The sequence below is a fragment of the Mesoplodon densirostris genome, chromosome 9 (genome assembly GCF_025265405.1).
Source record: "Mesoplodon densirostris isolate mMesDen1 chromosome 9, mMesDen1 primary haplotype, whole genome shotgun sequence".
In the NCBI taxonomy this organism is placed as follows: domain Eukaryota; kingdom Metazoa; phylum Chordata; class Mammalia; order Artiodactyla; family Ziphiidae; genus Mesoplodon; species Mesoplodon densirostris.
The window spans coordinates 71,751,849-71,773,024 of NC_082669.1; positions in this window are offsets into that span (position 1 = coordinate 71,751,849).

Below are 21,176 nucleotides of genomic sequence, written 5' to 3' on the forward strand. Positions count from 1 at the left end.
CCACAGGCTGCAGGATTGTAGTTCTTCTTGCTTCTGCTGTCTGCCCTCTGGTAGATGAGGCTATCTAAGAGGCTTGTGCATGCTTCCTGATGGGAGGGACTGGTGGTGGGTAGAGCTTGGTGTTGCACTGGTAGGCAGAGCTCAGTAAAACTTTAATCTGCTTGTCTGCTGATGGTGGGGCTGAGTTCCCTCCCTGTTGGTTGTTTGGCCTGAGGCACCTGAACACTGGAGGCCATGGGCTCTTTGGTGGGGCTATTGGCAGACTCTGGGAGGGTTTGGGAGGGCTCACACCAAGGAGTACTTTCCAGAACTTCTGCTGCCAGTGTCCTTGTCCCCATGGTGAGCCACAGCCAACCCCCGTTTCTTCAGGAGACCCTCCCACACTAGCAGGTAGGTCTGGCTCAATCTCCTATGGGGTCACTGCTCCTTCCCCCTGGGAAGGAGCATACTACTTTGTTTCCCCAGTCCTGTTAAAGTTCTGCAATCAAATCCCGCCAGCCTTCAAAGTCTGATTCTCTGGGAATTCCTTCTCCCGTTGCTGGACCCCCAGGTTGGGAAGCCTGACGTGGGGCTCAGCACCTTCACTCCAGTGGGTGGACTTCTGTGGTATAAGTGTTCTCCAGTTTGTGAGTCACCCACCCAGCGGTTATGAGATTTGATTTTATTGTGATTGCGCCCCTCTTACCATCTCATTGTGGCTTCACCTTTGTCTTTGGATGTGGGGTATCTTTTTTGGTGAGTTCCAGTGTCTTCCTATCGATGATTGTTCAGCTGTTAGTTGTGATTCTGGTCTTTGCATAGACGTTGGAAGGCTATACCAGACTTTAACAATAGTGGAAACTAGGTTAGAAGAGCAAGAACTGAGGAGACTGACAGGGAAGAAAGGAGACATTGCAGTGTTTTACTCTTAATTTTTGAAGTTTGAACCCTGTGAATGTGTTACTCCTCAAAAATGTAAAAACAGGGCTTCCCTGGTGGCGCAGTGGTTGAGAGTCTGCCTGCCGATGCAGGGGACACGGGTTTGTGCCCCGGTCTGGGAGTATCCCACATGCCGCGGAGCAGCTGGGCCCGTGAGCCATGGCTGCTGAGCCTGCACGTCTGGAGCCTGTGCTCCGCAGCGGGAGAGGCCACAGCAGTGAGAGGCCACAGCAGTGAGAGGCCCTTGTACCGAAAAAAAAAAAAAAAGTAAAAATAATATTTTTTTTTCATGGTCAAGTGGGATTTATTCCCAAGATGCAAGGATGGTCCAACATATGCAAATAAATATATGTGATATACCACATTAAGAGAATGATAAAAACAGTATTTTAATGACCTTTTTCTCAGGACCTTTTCCAAGTGTTTCTGAACTATTTTCTACAAAATAGCCTCTAGTCTTGAAGTGTGCCCTAACTGGTTTACAAGATCCAATTTAAAAGCTATAACAGCCAAGTAGATTTGCCTCGTTCTTAACATTTATTTATAATACCTCCTAAAATCTATTCTTCAGAACATTTCTGAAAGTGGCAATGGAAAGAAAAGGAGGGGAAAAGGGAGGAAGGGAGAATAGAAAAGTTTCCATGGGCGCCTCTTGCCTCTAATCCCAGGGGACAGCAATTTTCTCTCCCTAAACTTATCCTACCCCCACCACCCAGCCACGGGAGGAATTTCTCCCTCTGGGCATTTAGCAGAGGTTTTACCACCTCCTTCTAGACAGCATACAGGTCACAGGATTAGAAATACCACCTAGGACAACATAGCTCATCCCATCCTCCTAGGAGTGTCTGCTTGACTGATAGGCAAGCCTCCACATCCACTTTAACAGCATTTTTAATACTGTCCTGGGAAGTGACTTAATAAGAAAATACATCAAGGTTAAAAGTCTTATGAAATCCCCAGGCAACTTCTGGTCTCTGGTCCAGCATGAGTAGCTTGAAAGCCTTCCCCTCACCTGCCAAAGCAGGGTCTGACTTTGAGTCTACAAAGTGGCTCCTTACCTTTAAAGGATTCCCAAGGGTCTCCAGGAGATTCTGAAGAGGGTCAATTGGACTAACAGACTTTGTGTCCAATGTTCTAAAAGTTACAAATCTCAACTCAAAAGCTATCCTCAATTTCATCATCCTCTTTGTCCTTCTAAGTCAATACAGTGACTCACTTTCTTTTTGAATGTGTATCTGAATTTCAGATATCTATTTTGCCATCTTTATTGTGGCTCACAGTGTTCTTTAAAAAATATATTTAAAATTTTTTTCAAACAGAATGGCTTTAATGTCTGTTTCCTTGTGGTACAAGACCCTACCTTCCCTGTGGATCCCAAAGCAATTCCTGGAAGGAAGAAAACCCACCAGGTTGACTGTTAAGAACTGAGGGATGTGCTCAACGTCATTAGTCATTAGGGAAATGCAAACCAAAACCACAATGAGATACTACTTCACACCCACTAGGCTGGCCATAATCAAATATACAGACAATAAAAAGGGTTGGTGAGGATGTGGAGAAATTGGAAAATTCATACCCTGCTGGTGGGAATGAAAAAGAGTGCAGCCACTGTGAAAAACAGTTTGGCAGTTTCTCAAAAAGTTAAGTATAAAATTAGGCTAATTGACTCTTCAATTCCACTCCTAGGTATACATCCAAAAGAACTGAAAACAGATATTCAAACAAAACTTGTCCATAAAAGTTCATAGCAGCACTATTCACAATGGTCAAAAAGAAACAATCCAGATAGCCAGCTGATGAATGGATAAAATGTGATATGGCCATACAATTGGAATATCATTCAGCCACAAAAAAAGAGCCAAGTATGGATACATACCACAACATGGATGAACCTTGAAAACTTTATGGTAAGTGAAAGAAGCAAGACACAAAAAAGTCACATATTAATTATTCCACTTATATGAAATAGAATAGAATAGGTAGATCCAGAGACAGGAAGAGTGTTGGCTGCCAGGGTCTGGGTGGATGGGTGAGTAGGGAGTGATTGCTTAACAGATATGGGGTTTCTCTTTGAGGTGATGAAAAAGTTTTGGAACTATTTAGTGGTGATAGTTGCACAACATTGTGAGTATACTAAATGCCACTGAATTGTATACTTTAAAATGGTTACTTTATATTACATGAATTTTACCTCAATTTAAAGAAAAACTGGAGGGTGGTGGTCTCCATCCTATGGTTTGTGATCTCCTTATTTCTTCTCCATGCGAATCTTGGGTAAATGACAAATCAAACTGCAAAACTTTGAGTCTGTGGTCTTGTTTCCAAACCAGTTCTCGCTGGTGCCCAGGAACCAGCCTGGTCATGACTCCACTGTATCTGAACTTCATCCTCTTCCTGTTCTAGTCCTTCATAGACACTCCTGATCCTTCTACTGGGTAATGACCATTTATTTTTTATTTTTATTTATATTATTTATTTTTGGCTGCATTGGGTCTTCATTGCTGTGCACTGGCTTTCTCTAGTTGCGGTGAGCGGGGGCTACTCTTCATTGCGGTGCACAGGCTTCTCATCGCGGTGGCTTCTCTTGTTGCGGAGCTCAGGCTCTAGGGAGGGTGGGCTTCAGTAGTTGTGGCACACGGGCTCAGTAGTTGTGGCTCGCAGACTCTAGAGCTCAGGCTCAGTAGTTGTGGTGCACGGGCTTAGTTGTTCCACGACACGTGGGATCTTTCTGGACTAGGGCTCAAACCAGTATCCCCTGCATTGGCAGGCGGATTCTTAACCACTGCACCACCAGGGAAGTCCCTGGGTAATGATCATTTAAACTGAGCACCTCCTATATCCAAAGTCACTGAGCTAAGCACTTAGCATGCATTGGCTCATTTAATCCTCCCAGCAGTCCCATAAGGTGGGATTGTCATTGTCTCCACTTTACACTTGATGAAACAGAGAAGGACTTTTCCCAGGCACCTGGTCAGTGGCAAAAGGGGGCTGAAAAGCTGGATTGCAATGATACCAAAGCTATGGTATAAATCTATCCTCTGAGATGTTAATGGTATTCCCTGAAAAATAAAAGTGGGAATTCATATTAGTAGAATAAAGAAGCTGATAAAAATCCTGCAGAAAAAGAACTTTTGAATTTCTTTTCTCCAATGTCCTCCAAAACTAGGTGACCACAGAACTCTCTCCCTCTCCCCCTTCTGCTCCCCATCCCCCTCTTTTCCTTCCTTCCTTCCTTCCTTCCTTCCCTCCCTCCCTCCCTCCCTTTTCTCTCTCTCTCTCTCTCTCTCTCTCTCTCTCTCTCTCTCTCTCTCTCTCTCTCTCTCTCTCTCATAGAACTTCTCTTAACCTATTAGGGACACTAGTGTCTCTAGGACCACAGAATGGAAAATGCTGCATCCAAGGGGTGAACTCTCAAGACAGACAGGCCTCTCAGCTGAGTGATATTAAAGAAAACAAGATTCATGACACTTGTTAAAACAGTAAGGCAGACTTTATTCAAGACATTGATTTAGGTATAGGGACTACTGCAGTGGGGTTTTGCAGTAGGGGAGAGAGATTGTGCTCCACTGAATACAATAAGAAAGAGTGGGAATTTAAGGAGCCCAGTGGGAGTCAGTGGATGGAAAATTAGTAAGGGGAAACATCAGGGGAGGGGGATTCTGACTAAACTGACCTAATAGGATTCTTGCTAAAGGCAGACCAGGGTGATCAGCCACCCCCTGGTGCATGGTGGAGGATGAGAAACCAGATCAGATATTGAGGCGGGGAGCTTCTGGCTAAACCAACTTAGCAGGATTCTTCCTACATTTAGATGGTGCAAGGACAGACAAAAGCCCAAGAGTCAAGGCCTATTTGGGAAGAAGGCTCAGAGGAGCCTGACTAAAGTTTGGTCAAGGAGAGACTCTGTCAGCAAACCATCAGCTGACCCCCTGTGCCAGGCTCTGAAAAAACATAAGGGGAAAATACAGAAAAAACACAGAAGAGGAGGCAAAGGAGCAGCAGGACAAATCAAGGGCTCTGTTATACCAGGACTGCTGGCAGGGATTCCCAGCCCTGAATGCACATCAAAATCCACTGCAGGACTTGAAAACAGAGGGGGAATTTCCTGGTGGTCCAATGGTTAGGACTCTGCGCTCTCACTGCTGAGGGCCCGGGTTCAATCCCTCGTCAGGGAACTGAATTCCCACAAGCCTTGTGGTGCGGCCAAAAAAAAAAAGAAAGAAAAACAGAGAAACAACCTCCCTTAGAGGAGGCTCTGAGTGGAGAAAGAACTCAGGCACCTGTACTCTTATTAGTCTCCCCAGGGGACTTTAGTGTGTGGCACGGGTGACAACTACCCGGGTGGGCTAATCACGTCACACCAGGTGTCCCTCACACACACACAGCAACCAGTTAAGGTCAGAGAAGACACATGTTCTAAGGGCTTCACGTTTCTCAAAGAAAAGCTATCTTCGGCAGCTCTGACCTCAAGAAGCTGTGATTCTGATGAGGCCAGGATAAGGGAAGGAGGGAGGAAGCCACATCTTTTCCATCTTCACTGGAGCCCGGGCCATTAAGGAGAAACGGCTTCCTCTTCCCCGGAATCCCCGCACTTGCCATCAGAAGCTAGAAACAGGATGAATGATTACAGTTTCTTACAGTAAATCCATTTCATAGGATGGCCTTCATTTACTTTACTTTTTTTTTTAAACCTCATTTACTTTACTCATTTACTAAATAAGTGGATTTGTTTGGGGACGGATTTATTTCCATCCATCCTGTCAACTTTCCATATCATAAACATGTATTTTCTTTTACAAAGCTTGTTGTATTCTGTTCTCTTGGATGTGGCTTTAGAAGTTTGCACCCTGAAGACTTAAGATACTCTATTTTTATTTTGTTGTTCTCCTTTAGGCTTTCTGGGTGCCCATGTCCCTAGCCTTTATATTAGTGGTTTTCAGAGTGTGGTCCCAGGACCACCAGCACCACCACCAGCAGCAGCAGGAGCTTGTTAGAAATGCAAATTCTTGGGCCCCTACAGACCTACTGAAGCAGAAATCTGGGGTTGGGAAGCAGTCTGTATTTTAACAGGCCTTCATGTCATTCAGATGCACAAATAAGACTGCTTGAAATTATTTTGCTTAATACCCTAAAAGCCTACACTCTGGAGGAAAGAAAAAGAACGTTTCTTCTTCCTGGATTCGGGGATGAGGCAGAGTGTCAGAGCTCCCCCTGCTGGTCTCCCAACTCTATTTAGTTGAGATTTCTGCTTATGTTTTACAAAAGCAAGAAGGGGGTTCAAAGCAGCAGGTATAAAAGCCTTTGCCTCACCCCAGCCAGATGCATCCCCCAGTGGTAGAACTGTGAACAAAGGAGAGCTTCTGAGGGCTTCAGGGAAGAGAATGGTGCTCAGGTAATTCCTACTTGCAGGAGAGAACAAATTTTCCTATCCGACTCCCGTCTTGGCCCCAGAGGCTTCAAAAACAAACCCTGCTAACAGAGGTCACTCGAGTCAGTCCAAACACCTGTGACCTAAGTCGCCAGACCGTCCCTCTGAGCAGAATAACCTTTCCCTCAGGTGGGCCCACAGACCAGGCAACCTGAGCCCTGCCCTATCCTGCCCCACAGCCTCCAGGGCTTACAGCCCAGGCCTCCTCTCACCCCCATAGCGAGGGAGGCTGAAAAGATCACGGAGCAGTCCCCAGAGAGGCAATGAAAGCTGAGGGGAACCTGCTTTTTTGTTTGTTTTTTGCGGTACGCGGGCCTCTCACTGTTGTGGCCTCTCCCGCTGCGGAGCACAGGCTCCGGACGCGCAGGCCCAGCGGCCATGGCTCACGGGCCCAGCCGCTCCGCGGCCTGTGGGATCTTCCCGGACCGGGGCACGAACCCGTGTCCCCTGCATCGGCAGGCGGACTCTCAACCACTGCGCCACCAGGGAAGCCCGGAACCTGCTTTTTGAAGACCAACACACATCCATCTTGGACAGATTTTGTTCCCTTTTTGGGGTGGCAATTACGGAATACTCGCCGAGTATGTAATTCTTAACTGATGCAAATTCAGCCCTTCCTGCTTTGTTTCATGAGACAAAAAACACAGTTGTAGGGGGTGTGGAAACATTTGCCTCCCATGCTTGAATAGATGCCAAGACAGCACCCCAGCAGAGATGAGCAACCATGGGGAGAAGCTTTTCAGTTTCGGTCTCAGGCTTTTCTTACTGGGTAGAGTTCCTCTGCATCCACTTTGCTGTTTGCATTGTCTGTCCCCTCTCTCCCTCACTCCTTAATGCCTTCTAGCCAGGACTGGAAAGCAAAGGCTAGGTGCCTGTTCAAAGATGTCTTTGAAAGGGAAAGTTGAATGGATCTGGTGGCTGGTCCTGGGTGGTCTACAGAGTGAAATATCATGGCGGTCGACTCAGTTGGGAGATGAGGCTGCAAGGTGGTTACCAGGGCAGCAGGAGGGGTCTGGGTGGGACACTGGCGGAGGGCTCCTGGGTGCGGCGGTGTTTTAGATCTTGACCCAATGGGGTTACACAGGCATCCTTTTACTTAACAAAGAGTCATTAAGTCATGAACAAAACGTCATAAATATACTTCTGTTTCATGCAGTGGGGATGTTCGTTGCATTTTATAATTTCTTTGAAACATGGCTTTTTAAAAAGGCATCCTGAAGCATTTCCAGTTTAAGCACAATATTGTGGCCAAGTTCTCCTGACAGGGGCATAAGTCAGGAAATGTCTGTGAAAGGGAAATGTCACTCTCTGGCCACCCAAAGAGAGAGGAATTTGATTTTGTTCTGTGGGAGGAGGCAGACAGGGGAGATATGCCCTTCCAGGGTGTGTGGGCCCGGGGCATCCATGCCCGAGGGCTGCAGGGCTGCAGAGTGTCCGAGCTGGTGGGTATCAGCACCGGGTGAGAGGACCAGCAAAGCAGAGCGGCCATTCTGGCAGCTGCTGAATGACAGAGGCTCCAGGGGCCTCTGCAGGAGCCCACCTCCCCGATCTCTGCTTCCATCACGGCAGATTACGTGAGGTAAAGTGCGTTCTTTATAAAGCCACTCCCAACTTCTCATTAGCTTGCTTTTTTCTTAACAAGAAAACAAATCAGGAGAAACCACAAGAGATCCCCAGGCTGGATCTGAGCTCTCTCTCCAGTGTGGCCAAATGTGACTGAACCCAGAACAAATAGAGATGTTTACTGACAGCCTAATAAACAAATGGGCTCCTTTGGATGTAACCTTGATGAATGGAGCATCCAGGTGTTTTCAATAATGGCAATAAGCACTACGACTCAAAGTATTTCTGATTCAAGTATAATGCATTATTAGGCCATTAGAGGCTGAGCACGGAGGACCATTTGGACACGGCCCCATCAATAATGCTGCTTCCCAGCCTGCATTTAGGCCCAGGGAATTAGTCATCCTGATATTCTATTTAATAAAAACCTCAAGAAGCAGCATCAAAAATCACATTACATTTTAACAGGGTTACAGCAGCCCCGGAGAACCACAAGTTTAATTTTCATAAGAGCATTCATTCCTCAATTATGTCAGACATGAAAATGTAAATGGCAAATTTAATGCTCACAATATCCCTCAAAGCACATTGGCAGGTAAAGGCACATTATGTTGAGTGGATGCTGGCTGCATATTAAGCAGCCCCCAGAGTGAGATGTGGGAGGCGGAGGGCAGAGAGGAGGAGGGATTCAGGCTACTTAGCTGGGCTGCCCCTGGAAGAGCTATAGCCTCAAAGCAGGGGGTGGACAAGGGAGAACAAGAACTACAAACGAAGATGAATGTTGTAAGTCTTAGGGATGTGGGTTCCCTGGCACCCCCTCATGGCATTTCCCATAGGTACCAAAAGCCCAGTTTTTTTGTTCAATGACAGCAGTCAAAAGGTGCTAATGAAGGCATTCCAGGGCTAAAAGTGAGCAGAACTTTCAAGGGATTGCCAGGAATTATATGGAATGTGAGATGGGAATTTGTATTTTAAACAAAATTCCAGGTTAGGGACTCCCCCTCCCTCAGATGTCTGGTCAAGAGTGTGGTAGAAAGAGGAGAGTATTATTTATATTTTTAACAGAAGCCACTAACGTCAACCACCAAAGAATTTCACTGCCTTTTTCCATAAAGAAAATTGTCTCTGAAAGATGTTCATGATATTTTGATGAGTTTTTTTTAAAAAGTAATCAATGGCCAAAAAAATCTGATTTTAATTATGTACAGGTACAGGCATACCTCGGAGATATAGCAGATTCAGTTACAGACCACCACAATAAAGTGAATACTGCAATAAAGCGAGTCAACCAAATTTGTGTGTGTGTGCATGTAAAAGTTATGTTTACAATATCCTGTAGTCTATTAAGTGTGCAATAGCATTATGTCTTAAAAAGCAATATATATACCTTAATTTTTAAAAATATTTTATTGCTATCATCTGACAACATGAAGTTGCCACAAACCTTCAATTTGTAAAACATACAATACCTTTTGAAGCACAATAAAGCAAACCTCAATAAAATGAAGTATGCCTGTACATGCATAAGAACTCATCTGAAATATTATACACCAAACTACTAAGGGTATCTAGGGAGCATGCATTTACCTTTGTAAGCAAAAATAATAATGATAAAGATTTTTTAAAGATAGAAACCCCATTAGAGAATGTCCATTCATAGATAGAGCCATCTCTCCAATGACAAGCAGTTATACCATTCCTTCTAAGTTGCTGTGTTTGTAATTAAATCAGAATCATAAAACATGGGAGCAGAGAGAAGGCTCAGATGCAATCTGCTCTCATCCCTCCCTTCATTCTGGAGGAAGCTAAGGCCCAGAGAGGTTCATTCATTTAATAAAGATTTGCCAAGAGTCTGAAGTGTGCCAGGCAGGACTCGAGGCTCTGGGCTTCCGTCCAGGGCTTCATCCAAGCCTCAGACTGAAAACTTTGGAGCAAATACATCACTGATAACTGGATTCCATGTAATCTGACATGTGACAACAAATTTTACCATGTTTTTATTTTGTTGGAAATTCACCTTTCCAAAGATCTACTCAGATGCTTTTATTTCAAATAACATAATGAGTCACTGGTATAAATATTCTTTGCTCTTTTCATATGAGAAAGGCTTTATAAAGGTTAAAAAAAAGGAAAATTTTCAAACTGTATTATTTTATATGTGAAAGATCCTATAGGGAAAACATAAGAAGGCACGCACATTAAGTTGATGTCAACAAACTTTTATTGGGCATATATCTCTTATAAGACACTGTGATGGTTGCTAAAGATACAGCATCTCACAGTTTGGGAAGTAGCTAAGCACATAAACAGGACAGTACAGTGTCATACGGGTCTGAATAAAAGTGCATACCAGATGTGGCATGGTGCTGAGGGGTGAATGGTTGACTTTGGGAGAGGGTTCAGGGAAGGATTCACTGGGGTAACATCCAAGCTGAGTTTTTAATAATGAGCATGCATTTGCCCAACGGATATAAGAAGTAAAGGGCATTTCCAGCAAAAGGAGCAGCAGGTGCAAAGGTTATTATGTATTAAATCACATGATGTATGAGATGTGCTAGTGTAGAGGGTGAGGGACCCCATGGGAGGGGAGTGAGAGGGGTGGGGAGGCAGGAGCCAAAGCACAGTGAGCTGTGTATACCATGAAAAGGAGTTAGATTATATTGCAACAGCTGTGTGGGAAGAAAAGTGTCATGGTCAGATTTTCATTTTATAGAGACCATTCTGGTGACTAAGGAATGGGAATGGAAGGCATCAGATGGAGGCAGGAAGACTAGAAAGCTAATGAAAACAACGGCCCAGGTAAGAAGAGGTGAGGCTAGGGCTGTAAATGGAAGGTGAGGCGGGAAGGGCCACATGAAAGAGACATTTAGGAGGTAAAATCTTTAGGACGTATCGGATGTGGGATGAGAAAGAGCAAGAATCAAGGAGGAATGCAGGGGTGGGAGGTCTGGCTTTGGAATCTGGGCAAGTGGTGACATCTCCTAGTAACTAGGAAAATCAAGAGAGGAGCTTGCCGGCTGGGGTAGGGAATTGACTTAGCTTTAGACAGGATGAGTTTGAGGATCCTTTAGGACATTCAAGGAAAAATTTGGATGGACATAGAATATGGAGCTCCAGAGAAAGTTCTACCTGGAGACACAGACTTCTAAGCTTCATCACATGATAGTGGTTTAAACACTGATAGTGAATGAGCTTTTTGGACCAGGGAGAAAATGAATGAAAAGAAAAAGTGGTTGCCATAGCTACTAAGGAACAAAAATATGAAGACCCAGAAAGAACAAGAAAAACCAATGAGGATGACAACAGTCAGAGAAGTAGTAAAACAGCCAAGACAATGACCAGATTACAGACACACAGAGCAGTTTCCTGGGAAGATCTGAGTTATGCTTCTTTAGCCAGGGGAAGGGACCACACAATGTGGGGCGTGAGTAATGGGAGAGGTGTCAAAATTCACAATGGTGAATGAGCTGCATGCATGGAAGGCCACACAGATGACAAGAAGCCAGCGTCAAAAATGGGGGTGATGTTAGCATTATAAGCAGGCATGGCACTTTGGGGTTCTTCGAGTCACTTAAAGTAAGACCAAGAGTCACAAAATCATAGGAAACTCACCAAATCATAGGAAATTTTATTGATACCTTATTTCTGGCTGGAGCCCAGCGTAACTGAGGCAAGGTATGTAAAGCCCAAGCCCCCAGTCATTCTGAACAGGCTTTTAAAATTTTTTTAGGGCTTCCCTGGTGGCGCAGTGGTTGAGAGTCCGCCTGCCGTTGCAGGGGACACAGGTTCGTGCCCCGGTCTGGGAAGATCCCACATGCCACGGAGCGGCTAGGCCTGTGAGCCATGGCCGCTGAGCCTGTGCTCCGCAACGCGAGAGGCCACAAATTTTTAATTGGGGGAAATTCCCTGGCGGTCCAGTGGTTAGGACTCAGCGCTTTCACTGCGGTGGCCCGGGTTCAATCCCTAGTCAGGGAACTAAGATCCCATAAGCTGTGCAGTGCAGCCAAAAAAAATAAAATAAAAAATTAAAAATTTTTAATTAAAAAAAGAGGAAACTCTTTTTTCATCACATATTATCCCATATCACATATCATGATCCACTCCCATTTTCAGCTCCTTCCCTACACTTAACAACCCACATCCTATGACAGGGGTAAGGAGAGCATTATCAAGAGAAATGGGAGACATTTGCCAGCCACAGTGACCTTCACCTTACCTTGGCCATGTCTGTCTTCTCCCTGTCAGCTGTGAGCATCTGTCACATGCTGACTGTCCTGAATCTTGGGCCCCTTCTCTATGTCCAGCATCAAGAGAACAGAGGGGGTTTGAAATCACGTTGGTCCTACAGGTCAGTTGGGGAGAGAGTAAAATATGAATATTCTAAGACAAAATTACACATTGTCTCCGTGTGGTGGACCAGGAGACAAGATGACACAGGCAGGATGAGGCAAGGACCTTGCTTAAGCCAGTAGAACAACGGGGAGACATTTTAACTAGAGATTTGACTCTGGGCTCTTGTCACATAATCAAGGTCTGTAAGCACTTCCGCCTTCTTCCTGGAGCCATCACTAATGATCCCACGTACGACTGCTGAAGAGCATGGTAAGAGAAGAGAGGGGTTAAGAATGAGGAAATGATGCATTATAGCATAGCCAAGTACAAGGATGGCAAACCCGGGTATTGGGCTGGGAGAGTAGCCTGCCCTCTGGCTTCATGTTTCCATGTGAAGGACATGACTCTCTTGGCCACTCCCTCAGCCCTCCTCTGCCCCCCACCACCACCCCAAGAAGAGGAGTGAACTATTGGCTTGTTTAATTGGGAGCAAACACTTGTCTGAGACTGCATCTGTGTCCCCAAGAGCCCTGTAGAAGTCTCCACCAGCAGAAGACACTGCTGCTCTTCTGGGTTTCCTGTAGAAATAGGTGAAGAAACAGAGCGCTGAGTGACAATTGCTGTGAGGCAGCTAGATGGGCTCCACTTTGCACAAAATAATTTACAACGTGGGTCTTGACATGCACCAAGAATTAACTTCCATTGACAAATATCCTTATGTGCCTGGGACTTGGTTTTGCCCAGAAGAGACTGACCAAAACAAAGGTACACACATTAAGTGAATAGTATTTGGAATACTGAGGGAGCAGGGGGATTATTCAGAAGGTATTCAGGCCTTTCTATGTGCTAGGCCCTGAGGTTTATATACATTAAGACCATCTCATCTTCACAATAATTCCATTTGACAGCTAGGGAAACAGTGTCAGAGGGATTAGGCAATTGACCGTGATGGCACAGATGAAAAGGTGCAGAGCTGGCATTTGAACACCTCAGGTCTGTCGAATTCCAAAGCTCAACCACTCAACCAGTCGACTGCACTGCCACGTGGCAAGTAATTTGCTGCATATTCTATTTGTTTATAGTTTCAGCCCTATGTCAGAGCAGAGAGCCCATTGTCTAGGAATAGCAGAAATGTTTGAGTTTTTGCTTGGGGTTCAGAAAATTTGTAGGATCTGGTAGGAGACTTTTATCTACTGCTCTATCTAAGGAAGAATTTCCTGAGATCAAAGCTGTTGCTGCTTAGGGAGGTGGCAGGGGCACGGGCTTTGAGAAAGACGGGCCTGAGTTAGAATCCTAGCCCTCCTCTTATTCACTGAGTGACATTAAGCAAGATGCTCTACCCCAGAGCCTCAGTTTCCTCATCTAGAAAATGGGGCTGATGACAGTTCCTTCATAGATAGCATTAAAAGAGATAAAATATGTAGAATACCTACATGCTATAGTATATCTATAAGCTATAGCATACCTACATGCTATATACTATAGTCTGCCTTTATAAATGTTGGTTCTGTTCCTTGCTTCAATTTAAGAAAATTATAGGAAGTGATCACAGTGATAGAGACTGCATCCCAAAAACAGAAGTTAAGAGATGATACTAACAATTCAAAACTGTTCAGAGGAACTAGAGCCAGGCTTCTTTTCATGGGGGCTCACATCCCAATGAGAATCAGTTCCTCATCAACTACTCAGGAAAATCTACAGGCCCCAAACCTCACTGGAGGCAACAAGCATGGTAGACAGTCTTCTGAGATGGGCCCCAGTGATCCCCATCTCCAGGTATTCGTACCCTTGTGTAATCCTCTCCCTTCAAGTATGGGCTGGACTTGGTACTCACTTCTAATGAATAGCAAACAGCAAGAGCAATAGGATGTCATTTCTGAGATTAGGTTAAAAAACTGCAACTTCCATCTCTTGCCTTTCATTTTCCCTTTCCTTCAATGTCTCTTCCTTCTTCTCTTTGGCAAATATATCTTGGCCATGCATGTCAGGCACAAACCACCACCATCTCTCCAGTTTTGCCTCTCCTGGCCCTAGCAAAGCTCGTGGATAGGGCAGACAAAGATAGCATTTGCCTTAGAGGGTGGGGTGTAGGGGAGACAGTGAACACTCACTCAGGATGAATATTTGACCCTGTCATACCCGGCGATGGGCTTGGGCTGCTCCCCAAACAAGCACAAACTCCATGGCTTGTGGGCTTCAGCTTAAAAGAGCATCAGATCCTTTGAGAAGTAGCAGCTGCCAGTGGACGATCTGGGAGCGTCAACCACCATGTCTGGAGCAATTAGACCCTCTGGAGTGAAATTTTCCACTGAAAACATTTTACAATTTCTCTTTCCATTTGTAGTTATATTTGGAAAGGGTGGACTTAGCAGATACTTTTAGCTAGAGTTGTTTTACATACCCATGAATTAAGTAAGGGTTTTATCCTACAGCCAAATTATTAAAAATGTCTCAGGCAGGAAGAATGCCAAGTTCTACCAAGACAGAATTTCTCAAGGTCTTGCAAGCCAGCGTCTGGTCGGTAATTTGCTACAGGCTCATTTGGGGCATTCAGATAGCTCTGAGTATACCCTGACAGGCTGTGCGAGTCATTATCTCCCCGAAGAAGATGCCGTTTCAAGGGCAGGAAATTAAATCGCTCATTTTAGCCAAGAAGACCGCTGTAAATTAGCTAACTCCATTACTTTCATTGCAGTGCTTATCTTGCCCTAAAGGACAGCCTTGGGGCAGCAAAGAAGCTCTTAACTCCTGAGAATGGGAGGGGCTCCCGCTGCATTAAGGCACAGCCTGAGGAGTGTCTGCAGAGAGGACAGTGCCATTAGGTACCCTAAATGCCACCACTTTGGGTTCAAACAAAGATTCTCTTGGGTAATTTTTAACGAGTCGGTGAGCTCTGTGAGGACGAGAATGGTATCCTTTATCTCTGAACATATTCTAAAGTGCTCTGTTTTCAGCTAAGCCAAAATTTTCTAACCTCTACAAAGGGGGTGATAATACCCACACACTAGAAACTGCAGAGAACATTGTAAGTTATGCACCTAGAGCCCCTAACATGGTTCCTGGCATAGAGTAGCCACTCAATACCCATATACTTAAATTGATGAATGAGGAAGGGAATATTGCATAAGTGATCATGGACATAAAGTTAACCATAAAAACACATCTTTATTGTGGTGCTGTCAGACACCATTTTCAGTGGACAGAGAGCATCAAAATATATAGCACAAAAGAACAGTATTTTTACATTCTGGTCTACCAATATGAAATTTTTTAAGATTTTTTTTTGATGTGGACCATTTTTAAAGTCTTTATTGAATTTGTTACAATATTGCTTCTGGGTTTTTTTTTTAATGTTTTGGTTTTTTGGCCACGAGGCATGTGGGATCTTAGCTCCCCTACCAGGGATCGAACCCACACACCCCCCACATTGGAAGACGAAGTCGTAACCACTGGGCCTCCAGGGAAGTCCCTACTAATATGAAATTTAATATAGCAAAAATAATTTATTATCATTATGGCCATTTTACAGGTGAGCAAACTGAGTATTTCAGAGGTTAAGTAATTTGCTGAAGCTATTCACAAGCGTATAATAAGGTATTTATAATAACGTATCTGTTGCATACATATTATTTGCCAAATACTCTACATACATTAGCTCTTTTAATATTTTCAGCAGCCTCATCCTTATGCTGGGGACTACTGACTCCACATAACGGAGGAGGAAACAGAGGCTCAGAGAAGTTAAATGTTGATGATCGCTAAGTGGCAGAGCAGCGATTCACACCCAGGTGGTCCTGGTGGCAGAGCCCATGGGCTTCATCCCAACATTGGCCAATTAAAGCCATGTGCACCTTCTGCCATAGAACAAAAACTCCCTGTGAGGGTGTCAGCCTTGGGGAACAGGATGGGTCACATTCAGCTTCATGTCCCTGTCAGGGCTGGCACGGTGCCTGTCTGCGAGTAAGCATGTGACAAATACAGTACCTATTCTGTGCTCGTTCTTGGGAAATGCTCTACAAGCCTCTTATATAAGGTAGATGACACCTGTTGAGGAAGTGTATTAGGACTCTCCAGAAAAACAGAACCAACAGAACGTGTGACTGTGTGTATGGAAAGAGATCTATTTTAAGAAATTGGCTCACACAATTATGGAGACAGGCGAGTTGAAAATCTACAGGATGGACCAGCAGGCTGGGGACCCAGGAAGAGCCAATGCTGCAGCTCCAGTCCCAAGGCCATCTGCTGGCAGAATTTTTGCTCAGAGGAGAACAGTCTTTTGTTCTATTGAGGTTTCAGCCGATTGGATGCAGCGCACCCACATTATGGAGGACAATCTGCTTCACTCAAAGTCCACTGATTTAAATGTTAATTTCATCCAAAAACACTCTCACAGAAACATCCAGAATAAAGTCTGACTACACAGCTCGGCACCATGGCCCAGCCAAGTGGACACATAAAGTTCCCAATCATAAGAAGTTAGACAAATAAATTATAAAATGCACACATGGGTTCACAGCTCCACCTTCAAGAGACAAGCAGAAAACATACCACACTCTCTGGTTGGCAGTGTCCACTTATGTACCAGCTACTTTTATTGGCAGTCTTTTGTGGTGACATGTACTGAGAGTAACTGATGGAGGCACTGAGGCATCGTGCAGGGCTCCAGGCTGGACGATGAACCTATGGCAGGGAAGCCCAAGGAGAAGCAGTTAGGTGTCTCCTAGGAAGAAATTCAAATGCTGAGGCAGGTCATGTGTGTGTGGAGGTGGGTTCCACATGGCCCCAAGAGGTCACACAGGTGACCTCCACTAATTCAGGGGATATACTACAGTCTGGGGTCTGACGTGGTTTCAGAAATCTATTGCTTTTTTAGGGCACTAGGAAGGTTTATCCTCTCAAGCAACACACATAAACTAAGCTCAAGAGACAGAGGTATAAAAACAGAAAAGTCCATTTCTTAAACTCTGGTTAATAACTGCCATGAACTACATTGATCCTCTTCAAGTAAATAAAATGTCCCTGCTCAAAACCTTCACATGAGGACTTCCCTGGTGGCCTAGTGGTTAAGAATCCGCCTGCCAATGCAGGGGACATGGGTTTGATCCCTGGTCCGGAAAGGTCCCACATGCCGCAGAGCAACTAAACCCATGCGCCACAACTACTGAGCCAGTGCTTTAGACCCCGCGAGCCACAACTACTGAGCCCACGCACCACACCTACTGAAGCCCACGTGCTCTAGGGCCCACATGCCGCAACTACTGAGCCCGCATGCTGCAAATACTGAAGCCTGCACGCCTAGAGCCCGTGCTCCGCAACAAGAGAAGCCACTGCAATGAGAAGCCCGTGCACTGCAACAAAGACCCAACACAGCCAAAAATAAATAAAAATTTTTAAAAACCTTCAAATGTACTAAAATCAAAGTCTTTGCCACTGCAAGTCTGGATCTGGATTCTACCTCAGTCTCTGACCTCATTCCCTAATGTCTGCAACCACCTTTGTACGTGTGCTCCAGCCAATCTGGCCTCTTGTTGTTCTTCCATCATGCCATCCTTCTGCATCCCCTCCTCAGGGCCATTGCCTCCTTGCTGACCAGCCCATTCCTTCTTTCAACAGGTTTATAAATCAAGGAACTAAGCATGGCCCTCCAGCCAACAACCAGGGACAAACTGAAGTCCTCAGTCCAACATCCAGTAAGGAATCAAATCCCACCATCAAGCGTGTGGGTGAGCTGGAAAGGGCACCCTGCCCCAGTTGGGCCTTGAGAGAACTGCAGCTTTGGGGACACTTGTTTGCAACCTCATGAGATACCCTGAACTGGAGGACCCAGCTAAGCCATTCCCAGATTCCTGACCTGCAGAAACCGTAAGTTGATAAATATGTTGTTTTAAGCTCACCAAGTTTTGGGGTAATTTGTTACAAAGCAAGAGATAGCTAATACATCAAGTGATTTAAGCTCTGCACAATTTTTCATCTGAGTAAACGTGGTCCAGGAAACAGAAATCATTAAAATCAATCCCAAGCTTTACTGGTATTTTGTGAAGAAAGTCAAGGCAAGAAAAGGACCACTAGGGTATTGGAGGAAAATCCCAGAGTGAGTGAAGTGATGTTGTAAAGGGGAGAGTGTGTAAAAATTACCTGTATTCGTCAAGGTAAGCTAATCTGAGAACAACAACCCCAAATTATCAGAGGATAAATACAGTAAAAGTTTCTTCCTGCTCAGTCCAGTGGTTAATGTCTGTCTTCCAAGAAGAGGGTGGCTAACCATTCTAGTTTTCTTCATACTGAAGGGTTTCACAGGACACGGAACACTCTGTCCTAAAACCAGAAAAGCCCCAGGCAAACCTGGATGACTTGGTCACCTTACCCAAAAATGACTCCTTGAGCCAGCTCAGGCTTCTCCATTGGCTCTTCCACATTCAGAAACACAGCATGTAAGAAAGACCGTGGAGAGGCCATGCCCACCATTAACTGCTTTGACCCTAAGTAGACATAACACTTACATCTCACATTCTGTTAGTGAGAACTAATCACATGGCCCTGCCCAGTTGCAAGGGAGCATGGGAATGTTGTTTAGCTGAGTCTCCAGAAAGTAAAAATGGGTTGATGAACATGTCACCAGTCTTTTCCCAATGTCCCAGCTTCCTGTGGAGCCAAATTGTTGTAGAAAATTGGGGCTCCCAATTTTTCCATTGGTCTACAGTGGATACGGAAGGGGAAAGATCATGATAGGACTGATGTACCAACTCCCTTCATACACACACATACTTCAAGAGGAGGCTATTGAGCATAGCAAAGTACTCCCCAAATATGGCAGCTGAACTTTCTCTCACTTAGGCCACCCTGACATTGTGGAGTGGCCATTAGCATGGAGTCAGTCGGTTTTCAGAGGCCAAAGATTCTCTAACAACACAGGAAGCCAACTACAGTAACAAGAAACTATCTCATAGATACAGTAAAGCAAGAATAAAGGAAGAAAAAGGGATAAATTGACCAAATCTTCTATATGCCTTTGTGTGTGTGTATGTGTGTAACAATTACTAGGAATAAAATAATACTGGTTAGTGGTAAGGGGAAGAAAGCTTATCACTGTCAGATGATAAAGGACTTGCATTAAGAAATATTGCTGCACAAGCACAACTGAGGCACATTTTTTTAAATAATTAAATTTTAAGATTGGATTTTACGTAGTTTTCCAGAAGAACCTCTTGTCTGGGCTAGATGAGAATTTTCCTCCAAGCTGGTAGATATTGCTCAATACAATGTAACCTGGTCCCTCCTGATGGGACAGTGTTTTGTCCCCATCAAAGAGTTTTGGCAACAAGGGTATTACCAGAGACTAAAGAGCACTCAAGAATCTAGAGTCCAGAGAAAAATACAGTTGCCAACAACAGTTGCCAAATTGGATTGATTACGTGATATGTGATATATGGTTCTCTGAGCTCAGGACCAAGCTCTGGAGGTCATATCAGGAAGAGTTCAGTTTGAGAGAGGTGTCAAAGGTCAGGGGAGGAGGAGTAAGAAGACTAGTAATTATTGCGCCCCTACCATACACTCAATACCATGTGCTTGGTTTTCATGCTTATGCTTTACCTACCCACTGTTCACTCACTTCAGTCTGTGGTTTCTCCAAATTGTTGTGTCTTTGGCCTCCCCAGCATAACCATCTTAGAGAAACTGAGGTAACACAATGGCAATTAAATAGCTGAGAGGAAATGAGTTCCTGCCATCATGGGATAAAGATGCCCAAAGACGCTGGTTTGCTTTCTGGAGAATGTTGAGTTCATCTGAAGCCTGAATGTGGAATGAAGCAGTAGCAGAATGCTGGAAAGGTCAAGCTCTTTTCACAGTGGAAGCTGCTGTTGTTGGTTAGCTCCAGTTCAGTAAAGTGAGATGATAAGGAAGGGACAGTCAACGCAAACCAATAAATCTCTCCTTCTATGCAACCCTTTATCTGAATATGTCAAAAACACACACACACACACAAAAAAAAACTAGACAGGAAATATGTAACCCCAAAGCAGTAGCCTGATACATTTATTAGCTGTAACTGAGTTTTCCAAAGATACAGCATGAGTTAATTGAGAGTTCATGCTTAAAGGGAGGCTTAAACTGCTGGCTTCTTCTACCCATTTAAAATTTAGAAAATCACAGTGTCCCTGATGAGAATCAGACAGCTGTATTGCTTGAAGAAATATGCCCAGGAACCACTGGACACTAAATGTCTACCTGATCCCTGTTTGGTTACCATTTTGCAAATGGTGAGTTGAGTAAATAGAACGAGTTCATGTGAAGGCACTAAAGGTGCAAATTCTCATTATTTAGTGCCCAAAGAGGGCCAAAGATGGTGAGACCTGATGTATAATTTGTCTGCTAGTTCAGATCTCTCTTCTAAAGAAGTTTTTTTAAACTTGATTAAGATACCTCAGACACACACTGTGCAATGAACTATATACACATTTATCTCTTTATTTGTCTATCTATCTATCGACTACCTAACTATGTATTTATCATCTAGCTATGTATCTAGCTATGTTATTGTAGGTTAACTGAAGCACAACTACATACATTTACAAATTCAAATAGTATACAAGTCTAATGACATTATGCTTCTCAAATTATCTACCAGTCCTTTTCACTAGGAAATGTTGCCAGGTGTGATTAGGCTAAACTAGTTCTCAATAATTGCTCCCTGGGGGACATCTGGCAATGTTTGGAGACATTTTTTACCCTTACAGCTTGGGGGTGGGGTGCTACTGGCATCTAGTGTGTACAGGCCAGGGATGCTGCTAAACATTCTACAATGCAGGTTCTTAGTTGCAAACCACAGAATCGACTCTACCTAGTTTAACCGGGAAGTGAATCTATCCAAGGCCATCAAGCAGCTCACAGAATTTCCAGGGGAGTCAGAGAGTCAGTCTTAGGGCTAGGCAGCTGG